Genomic DNA, 23,222 nt, shown 5'->3' on the forward strand with positions numbered 1-23,222 from the left:
GTTATCCACTCCTGATCTCCAGCATGATGACAAAGGCACTGAGTGAACACTGCCAACCTTCCTGTGTGTATGTTTCCCCATCACCCAACTGTCCCCACTGCCCACACAGAATCATAGAATGGCCTGAGTTAAACATACCATATGATCATCTAGTTTCAATCACCCTGCTATGTGCAGGGTCACCAATCACCAGACCAGGCTGCCCAGAGCTACATCCAGCCTGGCCATGATGTCCCCACCTACAAACTTCCAGATCCCTGTCACCAAGAAGTTCCCATTTGGTTGCATGTCCCCATTTTCCCATATCTCCATGACTTCCCCAAACTGCCGTGACATACTCATGTTCCCATGATGTGTTCGTATCACATGATGTTCTCATATCTTCATGTCCTCATATCCCTGTGTCCCCTTGCCTTCCAAATATCTCCATAAGTTCCTCACTACCCATGTCCCTATTACCCTCTCACCTCCCAGTGTCCCCAAATGCTGTATCCTAGTTCCCAAGAAGAATCAGCCTCACACCTGGTAGTCTCACAGGACAGGACAGAACTCAGGGATGAGTCCTTGGACAAAGACATGGTATGAGGACAGCGTTATCTCTGGGTGGTCCTGGGGGAAAGAAAGGCTGTGTGTGCTGAGTGCTGGGACCTGAGGGCTTTGGGCTCAATGCCATCAGGATCCCAGCACTCAGTGTTCTTCCTCTGATCCCTGGCTTCTTCATGTTTCCTGGGGCCAAGGAAGGGGACAGCTGCATGCTGGGCTCAGTCCATGTCAGGGGAGTCTGCCAAGCCCAGGGGCATCTGGGGAGTGGGAGGGGCTCAGGGAGGATAAATGCAGACCTTGCCTCCTGCAGCCTCACCCAGCTCCCAGAGCACAGAGGAAGATGAAGGCAGCTGTGCTCAGCCTCGTGATGCTCCTTGCTGCCCTGTGCTGCACAGTGGAAGCTCAGGTGAAGCATCTGTGGGGGATGTGGGCTGGGGCTGGAGGTGATTGGCTACTGGGGATCCCCGACGCAATCTCTCACTCTCTCTCCTACTCCTCTCCCCACAGTCACTTGTGCAAGTGCCAGACTCTGAAGTTGTTGTGGTGAGTGCCTGGGCAGCCATGCTGATTGTGCCCAAGGATGGCCCTGCAGGGAGCTCTGAAGGAGCGGGTGGGGTCTGTCCCTGCCTGGCAGAGGCTGCCCCTATATTTGGCACATCCAAATTTCTTCCATTTGCACCCTAGTCATCTTTTCTCTGGCTCCCCCAAATCCCTTTTCTTGGCTGTTCCAAATGCCCTCTCTTTGGGTCCCCACATCCCATGCTTTTTGCACCAACAGATCTCCTTTAATTGGCAACCCAATTCTCATCTCTTTAGGTCCCCAATCCCTTGTGTTTCATTTTCCCTCATTCTCTGTTCCTCTCTGTTTGGCACCCCTATTCCCCTCCTTTGGGCCCCCCAAACCCCTGCTCTGTCCTTATACCCAGCCCCAGCCCCAGCCCTGGGCTCCTCCATGGGCAGAGGTGCACAAAGACCTTGGCAACCATGAGGTTGGGGGCAGCCCTGGGACCAACCAGGCTGCTTGGATGGGGTCACCCTGTGATCCCCCCGATTCACAGTTCCCTCATTGCTGCCTCATGGCTCTTCTTCCCCAGGAGCCACCACCTGTTGCTGTTGCCCTTCCTGGATTGGTGAGTTGGGTGACCATGGGGCAAGGATGGGGCTGGGATGTCTTGCTGTTCTCAGTTCCCCTGAGACTTGGAGACACTCCTGCCGCCCCAAAGCCTCTGTTGGGCTCCCTCCAGATGTGGGAGGGCAATGGTCAGGGGGGGGAGGCAATGGGGGACAGTTGGGGCTGAGCTGGCTACAGGACCGTGCCTTGGCCATGCTGTTCTTGTGCCCACAATGGGTCCCTGCACCTTCAGGGTGTCCCACTGTGTCTTATTGCTCCCAGTGTGTTCCATTCTCCCCATACCCTCTGTGTGTCCCTAACGACCCCTTTTTGCCCAGGATGTGCTCAGCAGGACAGAGGAGAATCCCCCGCGCGTGAGACGTGTGGCCCTGGATTTACATGTCTAGGTGAGCAGCACAGGGATGCTTACAACCCCACAGGGGACTTAGGGGACCCTGGCTGTATCTGGAGCCCTGAGGACTGGGCATCAGGTGCTGGGAATTGATGGTATGGAGGGGACTGTCCCTGACCTGTTCCAGGGGTACCTGGGCACTCTCACCTCCAGCCCTTCCCTTACAGTCTACAGCGATGTGCAGAGGAACAGATCTGGAGGGGGCAGGCTCAGGGTGCCCTATGGATGGCCCAGAGTCACCATGCAGCTGAGACAGGGGCTATGGCTTCTGTTCCCATGGGACCCACATCCTGCCCTGGGTCTCTTGGCTGCTGCCAGTCCTTCTCCTGCCCTAAGTCCTTGGGGACAAACCCTGCAGGGACAAGGCTTCTCCTTTCCAGTGATGCCCTCTGACATCCTCTGATGACCATTGCTGCCCTCTGATGACCAGTGTTGCCCTCTGATGACCAATGAAGACCCTGATGATCAATGACACCCTCTGATGATCAATAAATCCCTCAGCAAAGCTACACTCTGTGTGTCTGTGTCCTTGTTCTCATGCTCAGCATGGACTGCTTGGATCTGTCTCTGCCTGGCAGTGGTCACCTCAAAGTGCTGGGAAGCTTCCCCAGCTCCACGCCATGCGCACCATGTCCTGCACCCCTGTGGGCTTCACCACCCTCTCTCATCATCTGCCTCAAAGTCCTAAAGGATGGAGATCCTCATGCTGCCAAGCAGCCCCAGTACCCTCCCTCTCAGCTCATCCATACTATTCCTCCCAAACTCATTACACTTTGATCCATGGACACAGCGTGACTACATCACCCTCCTTTTACCCCCAGTCTTTCTGCAGCCACTTGTCCCTCCTTTGGGTCTGCTTTAGTCCTCTTGCGTCGGTGCCCCATCTCCCAGAACAAGGTCTGCTCACCCCCTCCCATGGACGCCTCAAATCTCCTGATGACCAATGAAGCCCCCTGATGACCAGTGACACCCTCTCTTGATCAGTGATCACTAGGAAGAGTGGGGAGTGAGCAGATGAGCATATGTTGCTCAAGCACCTGCTGGATTAAAACACAACTCCCACAGAGGTTCTGCTCGTCCATCTTGAGCTCTGGATCCAGCAGAGGCACAGAGACAAGGCTGGAACAACCTCCAGCAGTGTAAGATAGCTGCAGCCTAAGCCAATGGCCCTGCGGGTTACCTTGTTATCCCTGCCCAGCTGGGCTGGGTCGGGCACACCTGGCTGGGCATTGACTCCTGCCATCAGCTCTGCCTGTACTAGGGCCAAAATTTCTATGTAGCTAACTCATCACCACAGACATAAGGCCCATGTAAACTGACAGCAGTCCCAAGAACAAGTGACAGACATCCTGCAAGTCTGTAGAATCATGATTGGGCCTCCACTCTGTGTGGGGGCTGTTTGCTTACTGGTATGCCAACTCCCAGGCCTGCTCTTAACAACCCAGTGCTAATAACTCAGCCTCCACAATTGATGAAGTACATTCCCCAAGTGTATTTGCCTATAGCCCAATAGGACTTCAGTTGTTTAGCATTCAAAGTGAGCTACAAATCAAAGCTTACAAAAGCATTATATTGTATAATACTTATACAGAACTTAATGTGTCTTGCTCAGCAAAAGTGTCTAAGTTTGCTGACGCCTTAGGCTGCAAGTTGTGGACCTCCACCAAGTCAATCAAAGGAAGACCCTACTAGCTACTTTTAGCCAGAGGATGAGAAAGCCTCACCCACCAGCAGAAGCAGAGCTTACTTGCCATGTTGTTCCCATAAGACTGCAAATATCCAGGTTTGCAGATAAGGTACCACTAAGTCCCAAGGTCATAATGAGCTACACACACACCACTCCCATCTACCACGTGCAAACATAGCCTTTAAACTCTTGTGAATGTCATCAGTAACCTAATGCTTCCTCAGCTGTGTTGTGTCATGCAAATATTTTAATCAGTTTTATTAACCACATGCGTACCAAGGCCTAGTGAATTGTGTGTTTATAAGGCTAGACTTCTTGCCTCTGCATACACCAGAGACTGAAATGTTCGGTACATGTGCAGTCATTGCAGCAACGCTGAAATATTGTTCAGGAAAAAGGATGAGGTCTTAAGTCCAAATGCCTGCACATCATATGTTGCCTGGAGAGAAGGCATTATTCAGACTCAAGTCAAATTCCAATTTCCCGAGTAGTTTTCCTCACCTCAGAGCAACCTGGAGATATGTGTGTGGTGGATCTCCCATACACCTGCTGCTGCTTATCTGTAGTACAGCGGAAAATCATTAGTGTGCATCTTATTCATGTTCAGTGTCACTCTCTCCAACAATGACCATACAGGGTCTGGGAAGAAGGAATGTCCATGAGAGTTCTGCAGAACGGGAGCCCCAGGGCAGCTGGGGGGAGGACCAGGTGTGCTCTCAATTGGCCTTATTTTCACTAAGAACCATTTCTGAGACTAGGAGAGTTAGAAGCTGTTTGAAACCAGCCCACTCTAAACAGCATTAGAACCAGCCACCAACATGCAGCTAGCTCTGCTTGACCCATGATTTACAAATTGCACTGATTAGACAAGAGTACCTTCACTTTTCTTGGGATCTAACTAAAGCACTGTAGATATCTTTCCGGTTCTCATAGGCCATATTTCCTTTGGGGCAGTCTCTTGCTGTCCCCTACATTAGAGCCATAGTCAAGCCTGGGTGCCTAATTGGAGAGCTGCTAACTTCAAGGAGAGAAACCTTGAGACTCTAATAATGCACAGTGGAGACAATTTAAACAAGCTTAAACTCAGGCGCTGAGTTGCATCACTGTCATTTGTCAGGCACCAACTTTTTAACCACATCTACTGAGACCTCATTAAAATCATCTCGAGTAATTTCCTTGGGGGGGCAAACCAATATTATTAAATAGTTTGCCTTGGAATACAGGTGGCTAAAAGCTGAATGGAATTTGTGTTTGACTTCAGAGTAATTATTTCTGGTTTCTGCAGTGATTTGTGTCATGCTTCCTTGCAGCAAAGAGAACATAGCAGATAATTCCCCAAAAGGAAATGTGAGGCTTGGAAAATAGGGGAAAGAAAGAAAAGAAAAAAAAAAAAAAAGAAAAAAGAAAAAAAAAAGAAGAAGAAGAAGAAAATGAAATGTGGGCAATTACAGATTAAAGGAACAAGAGAAATTCAGCACTTGTTCTCATGGACATATTATCATCCAACAGAAGTTTTAGTCATCCACCAAGAGCCATCGGCCCCGTTTTGCAGCCCCTCCCTTCTGACTTCCAGCAGAAACGACTTCACATGGGACATATCTAAACACCCTGAGAAAAAAAGTGGCAATTGAAGAATTCTCTTTTGAGCTCAAATGTCCATCACTGAAACCATCTGTGATTTATGTTAACTAAAAAACCCCAAAACTTTCACAGTAAACTTTTTGAAGTGTGGCAGTATATATCACAGAATCATAGAATCACAAGGTTGGAAAGGACCTACAAGGGAATCTAGTCCAACCATCCTCCCTTTACCATACCTACAGAAAACCACTAACCCATATCTCCTAGCTCCCTACCCAGACGCTTCTTGAACACTGCCAGGGATGGTGACTCCACCACCTCCCTGGACAGCCATTCCAGTGCCTGACCACTCTCTGAGAAAAAAAGTTCCTTTGTATGTCCAGTCTAAACCTCATCTGATACAACTTGTGGCCATTTCCTCGGGCCCTGTTTGTTGCCTGGCAGAAGAGGTCAAGTCCCTCCTCGTCACAACCTCCCTTCAGGAAGTTGTAAAGTGCAATGAGGTCTCCCCTGAGCCTCCTCTTCTCCAGGCTAAACAATCCCAGCACCCTGAGCTGCTCCTCATAAGACTTGTGCTCCAAACCCTCACAAGTTTTGTTGCCCTTCTCTGGACACGTTTCAGGGCCTCAATGTCTTTCTTGTAGTGAGGAGGGCAAAACTGAACACAGTACTCAAGATGCAGCCACACCAGAGCTGAGTACAGAGGGATGATCACCTCTCTGCTCCTGCTGGCCATACTATTTCTTATACAGGCCAGGATGCTGTTGGCCTTCTTGGCCACCTGGGCACATTGCTGGCTCATGTTCAGCTGAGCATCAAGCAACACCCCCAGGTCCCTTTCCTCTTCACAGTCATCCAGCCACTCAACCCCAAGCTGATAGTGCTGCATGGGGTTATTGTGGCCAAAATGCAGGACATAGCATTTAGTCTTGTTGCACCTCATCCCATTCACCTCAGCCCAGTGATCCAGCCTATCCAGATTCCTCTGAAGGGCCTCCCTACCCTCAGCAGATCGACACCACCTCCAACTTGGTGTCATCTGCAAACTTACTGAGGGTACACTAAATCCCCTCATCTAGGCCATCAATAAAGATATTAAACAAGATGGGCCCCAGTACCTAACCCCCGGGGGACACCACTTGTAATGGGTCACTAGCTGAACTTAACTCCATTAACTGCTACCTGCTGGGCATGACCCTCTAGCCAGTTCCTTACCCAAAGAAGGGTATACCTGTCCAGGCCACTGGCAGCCAGTTCCCCTGGGAGAATACTGTGAGAGAATGTGCCAAAGGCTTTGCTGAAGTCTAGGTAGACTTCATCAACAGCCTTTCCCTCATGGACCAGTCTGGTCATCCAGTCATAGAAGGAAATGAGGTTGGTCAAGCACAACATGCCTTTCTCAAACCCATGCTTGCTTTGCTTGATCCTCTAGATGCCACAAGTCCTTCCATGCCGGAGAATATGAGATCCAGCAGAGCACCTCTCCTCTTTGGTTCCTCCATGGCATGGTCAAGAAGCTGCCATCTGTGCTCTCCATGGATCTGCTGGATGCCACATGCCCTGCTGTGCTGTCCCTGCCGCAGATAATGGAGTGACAAAGGCCACCAAATGGGACAAGGGACAGACAACATCAGATTCCCATCTGTCTGCAGAGGGCACCTTCCATTTACTCTCCCTGATCAGGAAGACAGGAAAAGACACTGTTGGTCTCCTCTGTTGGCCATTTCCATTAGCTCTGACCTGTCTGCTCTTCCATCCCCAGGCAGAGCTCAGTGCACTCTCACAGAGGGCAGTCGCTCTTCCTTGTCTCCTCACCCATCCATCCTAAAGACTCTGTATCCCCCTTGTGCTACAGTGCAGTTGTGGAAGCCATTCAACTGTGTCCCATCGTCCAAACAGGAGCTCAGGACTGCAGCTCTACCAAGATTTCTAGCTTCTTGTGTGTTGGTGTTTGCATTAGTGCAAAAATACAGGAGTAAACATCCTCACTGGAAAGCATCACTGGACTTAGCCGGACTGGAGAGCTCATCCATGGTATTAGTGCGCAAAAGGTGGCACACAGGCAATAGACCGATTGTGGGCCTTGGAGTTGACATAGCAACATGGTCACACCATGGGCATGGCTTTGCTGAAGGCCCTGTGCTGCACTTGCAGCTGCATGTGAATTCACCAGACAGCCGGTGCTATCCCCTCTCTGGCCCTCAGCTGATGCCCAGGAAGGAGGTGTCTATTTCAGGGATTTCCCACACGGTTTACAAGCACTGGCACACATCAGGAGCAGCCCAGGCACCTTGGGCATCACCCAGTGTCTGTGTGTGAGCAACTGCCTCCCTGCTGAAGGGCCGAGGACTCAGAGCAGGAGCTCACATGCAGGCAACTCCTTGTGCACTTCTGAGCTGAACCAGAGGAATCCCAGCTCCTGTGGGTGTGTAGGGAGCTGAATCCCATTTCATCTCCAGTATTTCTGTCAAGGGATGAGACTCCTGCACTGCCTCAGCTGGATCACTGCCCTGCACAGGGAAAGTCCAAACCTCGCCTTCCTTGTCTGGTTGCCCTTATTGTTTCATCAAACGATCTCTGGGAGCACTCCCCATATGTCTCCAATCAGTCACTGACCACTGGACATGTGGTGGTTAATTGAGCGAATTTCAACTCACAGTCATGATGCTGTTGTCTTTCAGGAGCTGTTGGCCATGAGGACCCAGGGACATGTCAGGGGAGATGAGTGGGAAGGATAAAAATGACATAATCTGTTGCTGAGCTGGGCCGGGCTCCTGGAACACAGGGAGCTCATACAAGTGGGCAGAGCTGCAGTGAGACAGCTGTGCCCAGGAGCAGCTCTTGTGCACAGCACAGCCTGCAGCTGACAGAAGGAGAGGAGAGAAATTGAAGAGAACTTACAGGAAGTGTGAAGTGTGAGTGGGCTGTGAGCTCACTGCAGGAGCATTGCTCACAGACCATGACAAGGTAAGTCTCACAGCTGACCATGAGCTGCTTTTAATTAAGGGGTAACTATAACTGGGACATCCCATAGGAGATCTGACTGCAGGCACTGCATGTTTCTTTACTGTGGAAAAAGCTTTCTGCTCCAGCTGAGACGGGTGCCCAGGGCTGTCCTGCAGAGCAGGGTCCCTGCTGTGCCCCAGGGGCTGTGTGCCGGGTATGGGACTCTGCCGCCTGCCAGGCTCAGCACTCAGCCTGCCCGGGGAGCTGCCCAAGGCACTGTGGGCAGACGTGTGGGGGGAAGGAGCCCCCCGGCAGGGCTTGTGCTGCTGCTGCTTGGGGCAGGGGATCACAGCTCCACTGCACAACAGGATGTTTGTGAGGGCACTTTGCAAGAGGAGAGCCAAGGCAGGGGGTTTCCATTTCCTGTTCTGAGGCAAAGAGGTTTGGAGTCAGAAATCTAAAAGGGACAATAAGAGTTCTGAGCATTTTTCGTCAATCAATTGCTTGTTTTGTGAACAGTCACACATGATGTGCTTTCAGTCTCCCCTTTCTCGAAGGATGGAATTATCATCATTTTCTGTAGGCATGAATAATTCACTTATCCTACAAACAGGCAGCATTTTCTAACTGAAACTGAATGCCACAGAAGCTGGGGTAGGGGGCTCTAAGAGCACTTGGGGTAAAGATATGAGACATGAAACAGATGAAAATATCCAGGGAGAAGGGGTAAGAAAATAAGAGGAAGGTTAGAGCTCCATATGCTGCTTCTGCTTAAGGAATGCTGATCTACATGAAATTAAATGCATGTAATGGTGCTAAATGTACACTGTTGTAAGAGAATAAAAACATTTCATAGTATAGCAGAAGGAGTGTGTCTGAGAATGGTCTGGACTTGTCATTATCTTCTGCACTCTGAGCAGGACTCCAAGCCCAACAACAGCAGATGCCCAACAGCAGCTCCATCAGTGAGTTCCTCCTGCTGCCGTTGGCAGACACGCGGCAGCTGCAGCTCCTGCACTTCTGGCTCTTCCTGGGCATCTACCTGGCTGCCCTCCTGGGCAACGGCCTCATCAGCACAGCCGTAGCCTGCGACCGCCGCCTGCACACCCCCATGTACTTCTTCCTCCTCAACCTGGCCCTCCTCGACCTGGGCTGCATCTCCACCACTCTCCCCAAAGCCTTGGCCAACACCCTCTGGGACACCAGGGCCATCTCCTATGCAGGATGTGCTGCACAGCTCTTTTTCTTTCTATTCTTCATCTCAGCAGAGTATTCCCTTCTCACCATCATGTCCTATGACCGCTATGTTGCCATCTGCAAGCCCCTGCACTACGGGACCTTGATGGACAGCAGAGCTTGTGCCACCATGGCAGCAGCTGCCTGGGGCACTGGGGTTCTCTATTCCCTGCTGCACACTGCCAGTACGTTTTCACTGCCTCTCTGCCAAGGCAATGTTGTCAACCAGTTTTTCTGTGAAATCCCCCAGATCCTCAAGCTCTCCTGCTCAGAATCAAATCTCAGGGAAGTTGTGTTTCTCATTTTTAGTTCCAGTTTAGCCTTTGGGTGCTTTGTTTTCATAGTTGTGTCCTACGTGCAGATCTTCCTTGCTGTGCTGAGGATGCCCTCTGAGCAGGGACGGCACAAAGCCTTCTCCACATGCCTCCCTCACCTGGCCGTGGTCACCCTGTTTCTCAGCACTGCCATTTTTGCCTACCTGAAGCCCCACTCCATCTCCTCTCCATCCATGGACCTGATGGTGGCACTTCTGTACTCAGTGGTTCCTCCAGCATTGAACCCCCTCATCTACAGCATGAGGAGCAGGGAGGTCAAGGATGCAGTGAGGAAAGTGATGACCAAATGTATTTCAAAAGCAGTGAACTGCCCACCTTTTCGAATTAATGACTTGTAATACAGCTTTTTACTGAATCAAACTCTCCTTTATTGTTTGTTTTGTGCCAATTTATCTGTGTAATTTATTCTTATTATTTTAAAAGTAATACTATAGTGATTTTCATTACAAAGTCATTACTCAAATCATTTCCTATTCAGCTTGTACCTTTGTAGTTTAGCCCAGACACTCTGTATATAGTGAAATGGGCTCTCTGTGAACCATAACATAATAAAGGTCATGCAGTGACTCTGTCCATCCTCCTTCTTGTGAGACGTTTCTGGAGCTGTCAAGGTCTGATGTTCTCAGAAGCCCACAGTCCAGCAGGAATCACACAGCTGTTCATCCGTCTGTGCAATCAGCCTGCAACAGCTGACGGGCCATCCCTGGGCTCCTGGGTGGGGTCTGTGTTTTCAGGCTCACATCGTCAGTGCCTCTGAGTGTCCAGCAGCAGCAGCTGGTTTGTACGTTGGTTGTCAGATTCCTTCTTCCTCATTCCCTGAGACACCCTGCACTGGACAAGTTCTTGGATATGGGTTATCATGTCAGAAGTGTCCAAGCTTCCTCCAGGGTTTCTTCCATTTTGTACAGAGAGGTGGTCACTGCCTCCTGGTTGGTATGTGGAAGAGGAACTGTGCACAAAGCTCTGATAGGTCCTACAGGAGACATTCCGGAACATAGGGATGTAGGTAGAAAGCTGCCCCTAATGAGATGACTGACATGAGGTCAGGAGAATCCTGGAGAACAGAGATGGGAGAGTGAGGGTAAGGAAGAGGAGCCTACATGCCCTGCTTATATGCATCTCCACCAGAGAAGGTGACCCACCATTACCACTGCTGAAACACACCTCGCTCTGCCTAGCTCTGCTCATATCCACTGTTTGGTCTCCAGAAACATTCAGCAAATATTGGTCAGTGTCAACAAATGTAACTTTTTTACACTTGTTGTTATTGAATGGCACGCTTTTGCTTCATATGCACTTCTATGTCAGATGCCATTCTGTCAGGCTGCCCATCTGCACACAACTGTCACCCGGCAGCAACACGTAATGAGATGTTGTTGGGAAGGTTCATCCTCTACAGTCACATCTCCAACATCCGCCTTTGATTTTACGGTCCGGGTCACATAAGATGAGGCATTATTTCTGAAGCAGCTCTTATCTGAGTTAACAGTTGGTTGACCTGAGAGGTCATTTCTAACCTAAATGATGCCGTGGTGGGGAGATCACTGCAGTGGAGGCTGTATGTTAAGCAGCCTGAGAACTCAGACCACCTCACATTTCACTTGTTCAGTGTCTGACTGTTACAAAAGCCTGCTTCTTTTTAGATGTCATCAGTCCAGACGAGGGCTCTCCTGTTTATGGGAAATGCCCCGTGAAAGCTGTGACCAGCTGGCTGTTCTGTCAGATGAAGCACTTCAAATTGGCATATCATGTTTCCTTGTAGAATCCTTGAGTTGTTTGCAGTTGTAAGCCATTACCACTGCTGAAAAACACCTCCCACTGACACACTGTGCTCACGTGCACTGTTTGGTCTCCAGAGGCATTCAGCAAACATTGTTGAATGTTAACGAGTGCAACCTTTTTCTGCTTGGAGGAATTCAATGGCACACCTTTGCTTCATGTGCACTTCCATGTCAGATGCCATTCTGTCAGACTGCCTCTCTGCTGTCATCTGTCACATGGCAGCAACATGTAATGGGAAGTTGGTTGGAAGGTTCACATTCCATGCAGAAGCAAAGGATCTCCTCAGGGAGCAGCTGACAGCTGCTACTGCTCTCCTCGCAGCGGCAGCTCTCTGACACAGCGGTACAGAGCCCGGAACATTGGGGCCGCACCCCGAGATAAAAAGACGGCCACCAGGGGACATAGCGACCCATTGAAATCTAGGAATCTAAGAAACGGAGTCCTACCATCCTACAAACCTAAGAAAAGGAAAAATCCAGAATCCTACAAAGCAAGAATCCTACGTGCTGGAATTTCTACACTCCTGCAGCTCTAGAATCCTAGAAATCTACAATTGGAGAAACAACATCAAATATGAGAATCCTACTATCGTGATGGAACCTGAAAGTCCTAGAATCCCAGAATCATCTAGGTACAAGAAGACCTCTAAGGTCATCAAGCCCAGCCAAGAACATGCTTTGCCATGGAAGTCCCTACACCTGTTCCCCAGCACCACAAGTTCAGGGCCCAGCAGGGTGCCATAGCACAGATCAGGTGACGTGTCACAGATACAGGTTTAGCAGTGGACTTGACAGCTCTGAGTTAACAGTTAGAGACCTGAGAGGTAATTTCTAACCTAAATGATGCCGTGATGGGGAAATCACTGCAGGGGAGGCTGTTGGCTGAGCAACCTGAGAACTCCAACCATGTCACATTTCACTTGTTCAGTGTTTGACTGTTACAAAAGCCTGGGTGTTTCTTTTTAGATATCAAACCAGCCGAGGGGTTTTCCCAAGGAGAACCTTTCACGTCTAATTGCTATCAAATGTCATCCACCTACTTTACACTGATCTCAAAGACAGCCTGTACCTCACCTCAGTCAAGATTCCTCACTGATGGCAGCACGGGCAATTGGCTGGTTCTTTCCAAAAGAACCCCAGAGTAGGGATAATGCCACGTTACATTTAAGTGCAGTGAATGAGGCAGCACTGATCAGCTCTGACAAATACTGCACAGAGCAGAAGCAGCCCAAAGGAAACTCTTCCAGCTGGCTGCTCTCTGGGCAATTTCCAACGTAAACATTCAAGTGTTCTTCTCAGAGATTGTCCACAGCAGCTCTCCTGTTTATGGGAAATGCCCCGTGAAAGCTGTGACCAGCTGGCTGTTCTGTCAGATGAAGCACTTCAAATTGGCATATCATGTTTCCTTGTAGAATCCTTGAGTTGTTTGCAGTTCTAAGCCATTTATCAGCTCTCTATTATTTCTTTCCTTTCATCCAGATACAACAAGACTCACTTTCTTTGAAGCCATGACAGGAGGCTGGACCATCATGGGAACAAAACCCGTAGGACACCTTTGTTCTGCTGAAGCTCAGGCACACAGCCCAGTGACTTCAGAAATTATTCAGGTACGTTCAGCCAGTTTTCACCCCCAGCCTTGGATTCCGTGCCTGCGTGTCCTAATGGCAAACTGTCCTCATGGACAGAGGCAGCACTACTGCCATCTCAGACATGCAATGCAGATATCTGGACGTAACATGGGGACTTCTGCTCTTGGCTATGTAAAGACAGCAGAAAATGCACGACACATCTCCTGATGTGACTTAAGTGGTCTTGTCCCACGTGAATGATGCCATGATTCTATAGTTCTATGGTGCTGTGATTTCATGGCTCTGTGATTCCATGACTTGCTGATTCTAGTCTGTGATTCCATGGGTCAGGTACTCCATGATTTTGAGATTCCATGATTCTAAAAGGCATGGTCTTTGGGTTTTGAAGCACTAAATGAGGAGGAAACCAATCAGCCATAGCCAAGTTCTGTTATTCACTCCTGATCTCCAGCATGATGACAAAGGCACTGAGTGAACACTGCCAACCTTCCTGTGTGTATGTTTCCCCATCACCCAACTGTCCCCACTGCCCACACAGAATCATAGAATGGCCTGAGTTAAACATACCATATGATCATCTAGTTTCAATCACCCTGCTATGTGCAGGGTCACCAATCACCAGACCAGGCTGCCCAGAGCTACATCCAGCCTGGCCATGATGTCCCCACCTACAAACTTCCAGATCCCTGTCACCAAGAAGTTCCCATTTGGTTGCATGTCCCCATTTTCCCATATCTCCATGACTTCCCCAAACTGCCGTGACATACTCATGTTCCCATGATGTGTTCGTATCACATGATGTTCTCATATCTTCATGTCCTCATATCCCTGTGTCCCCTTGCCTTCCAAATATCTCCATAAGTTCCTCACTACCCATGTCCCTATTACCCTCTCACCTCCCAGTGTCCCCAAATGCTGTATCCTAGTTCCCAAGAAGAATCAGCCTCACACCTGGTAGTCTCACAGGACAGGACAGAACTCAGGGATGAGTCCTTGGACAAAGACATGGTATGAGGACAGCGTTATCTCTGGGTGGTCCTGGGGGAAAGAAAGGCTGTGTGTGCTGAGTGCTGGGACCTGAGGGCTTTGGGCTCAATGCCATCAGGATCCCAGCACTCAGTGTTCTTCCTCTGATCCCTGGCTTCTTCATGTTTCCTGGGGCCAAGGAAGGGGACAGCTGCATGCTGGGCTCAGTCCATGTCAGGGGAGTCTGCCAAGCCCAGGGGCATCTGGGGAGTGGGAGGGGCTCAGGGAGGATAAATGCAGACCTTGCCTCCCAGAGCACAGAGGAAGATGAAGGCAGCTGTGCTCAGCCTCGTGATGCTCCTTGCTGCCCTGTGCTGCACAGTGGAAGCTCAGGTGAAGCATCTGTGGGGGATGTGGGCTGGGGCTGGAGGTGATTGGCTACTGGGGATCCCCGACGCAATCTCTCACTCTCTCTCCTACTCCTCTCCCCACAGTCACTTGTGCAAGTGCCAGACTCTGAAGTTGCTGTGGTGAGTGCCTGGGCAGCCATGCTGATTGTGCCCAAGGATGGCCCTGCAGGGAGCTCTGAAGGAGCGGGTGGGGTCTGTCCCTGCCTGGCAGAGGCTGCCCCTATATTTGGCACATCCAAATTTCTTCCATTTGCACCCTAGTCATCTTTTCTCTGGCTCCCCCAAATCCCTTTTCTTGGCTGTTCCAAATGCCCTCTCTTTGGGTCCCCACATCCCATGCTTTTTGCACCAACAGATCTCCTTTAATTGGCAACCCAATTCTCATCTCTTTAGGTCCCCAATCCCTTGTGTTTCATTTTCCCTCATTCTCTGTTCCTCTCTGTTTGGCACCCCTATTCCCCTCCTTTGGGCCCCCCAAACCCCTGCTCTGTCCTTATACCCAGCCCCAGCCCCAGCCCTGGGCTCCTCCATGGGCAGAGGTGCACAAAGACCTTGGCAACCATGAGGTTGGGGGCAGCCCTGGGACCAACCAGGCTGCTTGGATGGGGTCACCCTGTGATCCCCCCGATTCACAGTTCCCTCATTGCTGCCTCATGGCTCTTCTTCCCCAGGAGCCACCACCTGTTGCTGTTGCCCTTCCTGGATTGGTGAGTTGGGTGACCATGGGGCAAGGATGGGGCTGGGATGTCTTGCTGTTCTCAGTTCCCCTGAGACTTGGAGACACTCCTGCCGCCCCAAAGCCTCTGTTGGGCTCCCTCCAGATGTGGGAGGGCAATGGTCAGGGGGGGGAGGCAATGGGGGACAGTTGGGGCTGAGCTGGCTACAGGACCGTGCCTTGGCCATGCTGTTCTTGTGCCCACAATGGGTCCCTGCACCTTCAGGGTGTCCCACTGTGTCTTATTGCTCCCAGTGTGTTCCATTCTCCCCATACCCTCTGTGTGTCCCTAACGACCCCTTTTTGCCCAGGATGTGCTCAGCAGGACAGAGGAGAATCCCCCGCGCGTGAGACGTGTGGCCCTGGATTTACATGTCTAGGTGAGCAGCACAGGGATGCTTACAACCCCACAGGGGACTTAGGGGACCCTGGCTGTATCTGGAGCCCTGAGGACTGGGCATCAGGTGCTGGGAATTGATGGTATGGAGGGGACTGTCCCTGACCTGTTCCAGGGGTACCTGGGCACTCTCACCTCCAGCCCTTCCCTTACAGTCTACAGCGATGTGCAGAGGAACAGATCTGGAGGGGGCAGGCTCAGGGTGCCCTATGGATGGCCCAGAGTCACCATGCAGCTGAGACAGGGGCTATGGCTTCTGTTCCCATGGGACCCACATCCTGCCCTGGGTCTCTTGGCTGCTGCCAGTCCTTCTCCTGCCCTAAGTCCTTGGGGACAAACCCTGCAGGGACAAGGCTTCTCCTTTCCAGTGATGCCCTCTGACATCCTCTGATGACCATTGCTGCCCTCTGATGACCAGTGTTGCCCTCTGATGACCAATGAAGACCCTGATGATCAATGACACCCTCTGATGATCAATAAATCCCTCAGCAAAGCTACACTCTGTGTGTCTGTGTCCTTGTTCTCATGCTCAGCATGGACTGCTTGGATCTGTCTCTGCCTGGCAGTGGTCACCTCAAAGTGCTGGGAAGCTTCCCCAGCTCCATGCCATGCGCACCATGTCCTGCACCCCTGTGGGCTTCACCACCCTCTCTCATCATCTGCCTCAAAGTCCTAAAGGATGGAGATCCTCATGCTGCCAAGCAGCCCCAGTACCCTCCCTCTCAGCTCATCCATACTATTCCTCCCAAACTCATTACACTTTGATCCATGGACACAGCGTGACTACATCACCCTCCTTTTACCCCCAGTCTTTCTGCAGCCACTTGTCCCTCCTTTGGGTCTGCTTTAGTCCTCTTGCGTCGGTGCCCCATCTCCCAGAACAAGGTCTGCTCACCCCCTCCCATGGACGCCTCAAATCTCCTGATGACCAATGAAGCCCCCTGATGACCAGTGACACCCTCTCTTGATCAGTGATCACTAGGAAGAGTGGGGAGTGAGCAGATGAGCATATGTTGCTCAAGCACCTGCTGGATTAAAACACAACTCCCACAGAGGTTCTGCTCGTCCATCTTGAGCTCTGGATCCAGCAGAGGCACAGAGACAAGGCTGGAACAACCTCCAGCAGTGTAAGATAGCTGCAGCCTAAGCCAATGGCCCTGCGGGTTACCTTGTTATCCCTGCCCAGCTGGGCTGGGTCGGGCACACCTGGCTGGGCATTGACTCCTGCCATCAGCTCTGCCTGTACTAGGGCCAAAATTTCTATGTAGCTAACTCATCACCACAGACATAAGGCCCATGTAAACTGACAGCAGTCCCAAGAACAAGTGACAGACATCCTGCAAGTCTGTAGAATCATGATTGGGCCTCCACTCTGTGTGGGGGCTGTTTGCTTACTGGTATGCCAACTCCCAGGCCTGCTCTTAACAACCCAGTGCTAATAACTCAGCCTCCACAATTGATGAAGTACATTCCCCAAGTGTATTTGCCTATAGCCCAATAGGACTTCAGTTGTTTAGCATTCAAAGTGAGCTACAAATCAAAGCTTACAAAAGCATTATATTGTATAATACTTATACAGAACTTAATGTGTCTTGCTCAGCAAAAGTGTCTAAGTTTGCTGACGCCTTAGGCTGCAAGTTGTGGACCTCCACCAAGTCAATCAAAGGAAGACCCTACTAGCTACTTTTAGCCAGAGGATGAGAAAGCCTCACCCACCAGCAGAAGCAGAGCTTACTTGCCATGTTGTTCCCATAGACTGCAAATATCCAGGTTTGCAGATAAGGTACCACTAAGTCCGAAGGTCATAATGAGCTACACACACACCACTCCCATCTACCACGTGCAAACATAGCCTTTAAACTCTTGTGAATGTCATCAGTAACCTAATGCTTCCTCAGCTGTGTTGTGTCATGCAAATATTTTAATCAGTTTTATTAACCACATGCGTACCAAGGCCTAGTGAATTGTGTGTTTATAAGGCTAGACTTCTTGCCTCTGCATACACCAGAGACTGAAATGTTCGGTACATGTGCAGTCATTGCAGCAACGCTGAAATATTGTTCAGGAAAAAGGATGAGGTCTTAAGTCCAAATGCCTGCACATCATATGTTGCCTGGAGAGAAGGCATTATTCAGACTCAAGTCAAATTCCAATTTCCCGAGTAGTTTTCCTCACCTCAGAGCAACCTGGAGATATGTGTGTGGTGGATCTCCCATACACCTGCTGCTGCTTATCTGTAGTACAGCGGAAAATCATTAGTGTGCATCTTATTCATGTTCAGTGTCACTCTCTCCAACAATGACCATACAGGGTCTGGGAAGAAGGAATGTCCATGAGAGTTCTGCAGAACGGGAGCCCCAGGGCAGCTGGGGGGAGGACCAGGTGTGCTCTCAATTGGCCTTATTTTCACTAAGAACCATTTCTGAGACTAGGAGAGTTAGAAGCTGTTTGAAACCAGCCCACTCTAAACAGCATTAGAACCAGCCACCAACATGCAGCTAGCTCTGCTTGACCCATGATTTACAAATTGCACTGATTAGACAAGAGTACCTTCACTTTTCTTGGGATCTAACTAAAGCACTGTAGATATCTTTCCGGTTCTCATAGGCCATATTTCCTTTGGGGCAGTCTCTTGCTGTCCCCTACATTAGAGCCATAGTCAAGCCTGGGTGCCTAATTGGAGAGCTGCTAACTTCAAGGAGAGAAACCTTGAGACTCTAATAATGCACAGTGGAGACAATTTAAACAAGCTTAAACTCAGGCGCTGAGTTGCATCACTGTCATTTGTCAGGCACCAACTTTTTAACCACATCTACTGAGACCTCATTAAAATCATCTCGAGTAATTTCCTTGGGGGGGCAAACCAATATTATTAAATAGTTTGCCTTGGAATACAGGTGGCTAAAAGCTGAATGGAATTTGTGCTTGACTTCAGAGTAATTATTTCTGGTTTCTGCAGTGATTTGTGTCATGCTTCCTTGCAGCAAAGAGAACATAGCAGATAATTCCCCAAAAGGAAATGTGAGGCTTGGAAAATAGGGGAAAGAAAGAAAAGAAAAAAAAAAAAAAAGAAAAAAGAAAAAAAAAAGAAGAAGAAGAAGAAGAAAATGAAATGTGGGCAATTACAGATTAAAGGAACAAGAGAAATTCAGCACTTGTTCTCATGGACATATTATCATCCAACAGAAGTTTTAGTCATCCACCAAGAGCCATCGGCCCCGTTTTGCAGCCCCTCCCTTCTGACTTCCAGCAGAAACGACTTCACATGGGACATATCTAAACACCCTGAGAAAAAAAGTGGCAATTGAAGAATTCTCTTTTGAGCTCAAATGTCCATCACTGAAACCATCTGTGATTTATGTTAACTAAAAAACCCCAAAACTTTCACAGTAAACTTTTTGAAGTGTGGCAGTATATATCACAGAATCATAGAATCACAAGGTTGGAAAGGACCTACAAGGGAATCTAGTCCAACCATCCTCCCTTTACCATACCTACAGAAAACCACTAACCCATATCTCCTAGCTCCCTACCCAGACGCTTCTTGAACACTGCCAGGGATGGTGACTCCACCACCTCCCTGGACAGCCATTCCAGTGCCTGACCACTCTCTGAGAAAAAAAGTTCCTTTGTATGTCCAGTCTAAACCTCATCTGATACAACTTGTGGCCATTTCCTCGGGCCCTGTTTGTTGCCTGGCAGAAGAGGTCAAGTCCCTCCTCGTCACAACCTCCCTTCAGGAAGTTGTAAAGTGCAATGAGGTCTCCCCTGAGCCTCCTCTTCTCCAGGCTAAACAATCCCAGCACCCTGAGCTGCTCCTCATAAGACTTGTGCTCCAAACCCTCACAAGTTTTGTTGCCCTTCTCTGGACACGTTTCAGGGCCTCAATGTCTTTCTTGTAGTGAGGAGGGCAAAACTGAACACAGTACTCAAGATGCAGCCACACCAGAGCTGAGTACAGAGGGATGATCACCTCTCTGCTCCTGCTGGCCATACTATTTCTTATACAGGCCAGGATGCTGTTGGCCTTCTTGGCCACCTGGGCACATTGCTGGCTCATGTTCAGCTGAGCATCAAGCAACACCCCCAGGTCCCTTTCCTCTTCACAGTCATCCAGCCACTCAACCCCAAGCTGATAGTGCTGCATGGGGTTATTGTGGCCAAAATGCAGGACATAGCATTTAGTCTTGTTGCACCTCATCCCATTCACCTCAGCCCAGTGATCCAGCCTATCCAGATTCCTCTGAAGGGCCTCCCTACCCTCAGCAGATCGACACCACCTCCAACTTGGTGTCATCTGCAAACTTACTGAGGGTACACTAAATCCCCTCATCTAGGCCATCAATAAAGATATTAAACAAGATGGGCCCCAGTACCTAACCCCCGGGGGACACCACTTGTAATGGGTCACTAGCTGAACTTAACTCCATTAACTGCTACCTGCTGGGCATGACCCTCTAGCCAGTTCCTTACCCAAAGAAGGGTATACCTGTCCAGGCCACTGGCAGCCAGTTCCCCTGGGAGAATACTGTGAGAGAATGTGCCAAAGGCTTTGCTGAAGTCTAGGTAGACTTCATCAACAGCCTTTCCCTCATGGACCAGTCTGGTCATCCAGTCATAGAAGGAAATGAGGTTGGTCAAGCACAACATGCCTTTCTCAAACCCATGCTTGCTTTGCTTGATCCTCTAGATGCCACACAGAAGCTGTATGATCTCACCCAAGATGATATGTTCCATAACTTTCCCCGGTACCAGGTTCAGCTGACAGGCCTGTAGTTCCCTGGATCCTCCTTACGGCCCTTCTTGTAGATGGGAGTCACATCAGCAAGCCTCCAATCCTCTGAGACCTATCCAGATAACCAGGAATGCTGGTAGATGGCAGAGAGTAGCTCAGCAATCACCCCTGCCAGCTCCCCCAGTACCCAAGGGCAGAGCCCACCTGGTTCCATGGACTTGCGACAGGCTTTTTATTTAAAACAGGATTTTTTAGGAGACGTGGGAAGTGGAGATTACCCAATAGAAAGGAAGTGTTCCTGAAAGCAATGGCACTCAGAGTAATGAGGAGATATCATGATAAATATAGAACACAGTGGGGAGTGCAAGCACTAAACGATCATTTTGCAATAAATTTTTTGTGCATAGGGACCTAAAATGTAGCTAAAAGAGTTGTAGGGGAGTGCTTACCTTGCCATAAGATTAACCAACATCAATTAAGAGAGAAAATACATGGGGGAAGGGAAATGACCCATCTCCTGTTTGCACGGTTACAGGTAGACTTTAACGAGCTCCCTAAGGTTGGAAGATTTAGATATCTTCTTGTTACGGTGGACCACATCACATAGTTTGATGCGTTCCCTACGGCTAGAGCAACTGCACACACAGTGGTAAAAATTTTGTTTGAAGAAATAATTCCCTGATACGGGGTCATCATTGTCATTGATTCCGACCGGGGACCTTGTTTCACCTCAGAGATGGTATTAGAGGTGGTGGTATTAGTAGGTACTAAATAGGAATACCATACACCGTATCACCCCCAAAGCTCAAGAGAGGTAGAAAGGATGAATGGAGAGATTAGGAAACAACTTACAAAGTTAATGTTAGAAACAAAATTATCACGGGTGAAATGTCTCCCTTTAGCCCTTCTAAATATTAGAACACAACCCCGTGCTGACACCAGGCTTTCACCTTTCAAGATGTTATACGATATGCCTTACAACATCGACCTTCCCCTAGATCACCCCATGTTAGATGAAAGGAACTTGCATCCTTATGTTACGCAACTAATGTCCAGAAGAGAAGAAGTACATAAAAAGGCAATGGTGGTACAGCAACCCCCTTTAGAAATTGACATGTAAAACCAAGAGATAAAGTATTAATAAAGAATTGGAAGGAGTCATCTATTACTCTTTCCTGGGAGGGACCCTTTCTTGTCTTTCTCACCACAGAGACTGCTATCCGGACTACTGAGTGAGGATGGACACGTGTCTAGAGTGAAGGTACTTTGAGAATCAGTGAACTGGAAAGTGGTGGGACCCCCCCAAGGACTAAAACTGACTCTGAAGAGAACTAAGCAATTAGATGAGTAGTCGCATATTCTGTGATACCCTTGATATTCTTCCTGGCTGACTACCTTGCTGTCTACTTTAGTGGAACCTCTTATTTTATTAATCCTGGGACTAACTTTTGGACCATTTCTGTTCGATAAACTATTTGCTATTGTTAAGGGACGGTTAGAAATAGCCCATTTAATGTTAGTAAGAAAACAGCATGAACAAATCGATAGCAAGGAAGAGGATGAATCTATCCACCAAAGGGCTAAAGAAGCAGTAAAACTATTTGATGAACAAAATCAGGATAAAATAGAAGAGGGGGGATTGTGATAGGAAAGGGTTAAGTTTGTTAGTCAAATCAAAACTCAGTGGTGCTTTCTCAGGTGTCCGAGAATTTAAATAGTGTTGTAAAATTTAAATCGTGTTGTAATAGATGACAGAAACTAAGAAGCTGAAGGCATTGCAAACTACACATTGCCAGGGCACAGAAGCTGCTAGAAAATAACCAAAGAATAATGGAAAAGACTACTGACCATCAAGAGGCAGGAAAACCAATCCTCAGCAACAACCTGTGACACCAGCAACAACCTGTGCAGCAGCAAGAATGACTGGAATTTATGCAGGAGATGGGAATTGTATACAGAGGCAATCCTTTGTTCAAATCCCAACCTTGGTGGAGTGTAGACTCCCCTTGGGTGCCCAGCGCTGTTTTGCTCACTTTACTGCCTTGCTTAATTAAATAAAGCTCTCCCTTTATGTATCACACTGGACTTTGTCTGGTTTTGTCATGAGAATCTATAACAGTAACCTCCTGGGCAGCGGTCCCTCTGAGCAGGGACAGCACAGAGCCTTCTCCACGTGCCTCCCTCATCTGGCTGTGGTCTCCTTGTTTCTCAGCACTGTCCTTTATGCCTACCTGAAGCCCCCCACAAGCAATAGCTTTCCTTTCTCACAACTAAATTTATTTTCATCCTTTTATATTTGACAACAGCTGTAGGAAACTGCAAAGCTCCTCAGAACAGCTCTCCCCTTTCTGAGTCAGGCATGCCTTACAGCACCTCAGCACCTCTAATGAGGGGTATGTAGATGAGAGCAATGTATGTAATGAGAGCAATGTAGATTGGGCTGAACCAGGGCAGCCACAGCCACTACTGGAGAACTGAGACATGGTCCGATTGTTTGTCCTTAGTGGGCTGATTGAAACAATTTGGGTTTCCATCTGTGTCATCATAGGAATTCCATGTTGTAAATGTCAGGAATGTATTCACAACAATCACTGCTGATGATGGCACAGGTACCCTCCTGGATAGCTGTCCATTATTCCAGTGCTACATGATTCTCCAAGACAACTTTTCTCATGAGTGGTGTTACCATTCAGTGGAGAGATGTGCAGCTTGTGGCGAGAAGACAGCCATAGCACAGGACACCAAGCAGTCCATTTATATCGATGTCTGGTGAGAAAA

General features: G+C 49.1%; 2 long non-coding RNA genes across 2 annotated transcripts; both read left to right on the plus strand.

Moving 5' to 3' along the window:
- The first annotated feature begins 829 nt into the window (after positions 1 to 829).
- LOC146754983 (uncharacterized) lies at positions 830 to 2,575 on the plus strand. The gene is made up of 4 exons (XR_014938486.1): positions 830 to 949; positions 1,051 to 1,673; positions 1,993 to 2,061; positions 2,234 to 2,575. It is a non-coding gene; the product is annotated as an uncharacterized LOC146754983 (long non-coding RNA).
- An 11,920-nt stretch (positions 2,576 to 14,495) lies between these two features.
- Positions 14,496 to 16,206, plus strand: LOC146754984 (uncharacterized). The gene is made up of 5 exons (XR_014938484.1): positions 14,496 to 14,580; positions 14,682 to 14,717; positions 15,269 to 15,304; positions 15,624 to 15,692; positions 15,865 to 16,206. It is a non-coding gene; the product is annotated as an uncharacterized LOC146754984 (long non-coding RNA).
- Positions 16,207 to 23,222: the final 7,016 nt, after the last annotated feature.

The sequence above is a fragment of the Coturnix japonica genome, chromosome 37 (genome assembly GCF_054131305.1).
Source record: "Coturnix japonica strain WE chromosome 37, WE-NBRP24, whole genome shotgun sequence".
In the NCBI taxonomy this organism is placed as follows: Eukaryota; Metazoa; Chordata; class Aves; order Galliformes; family Phasianidae; genus Coturnix; species Coturnix japonica.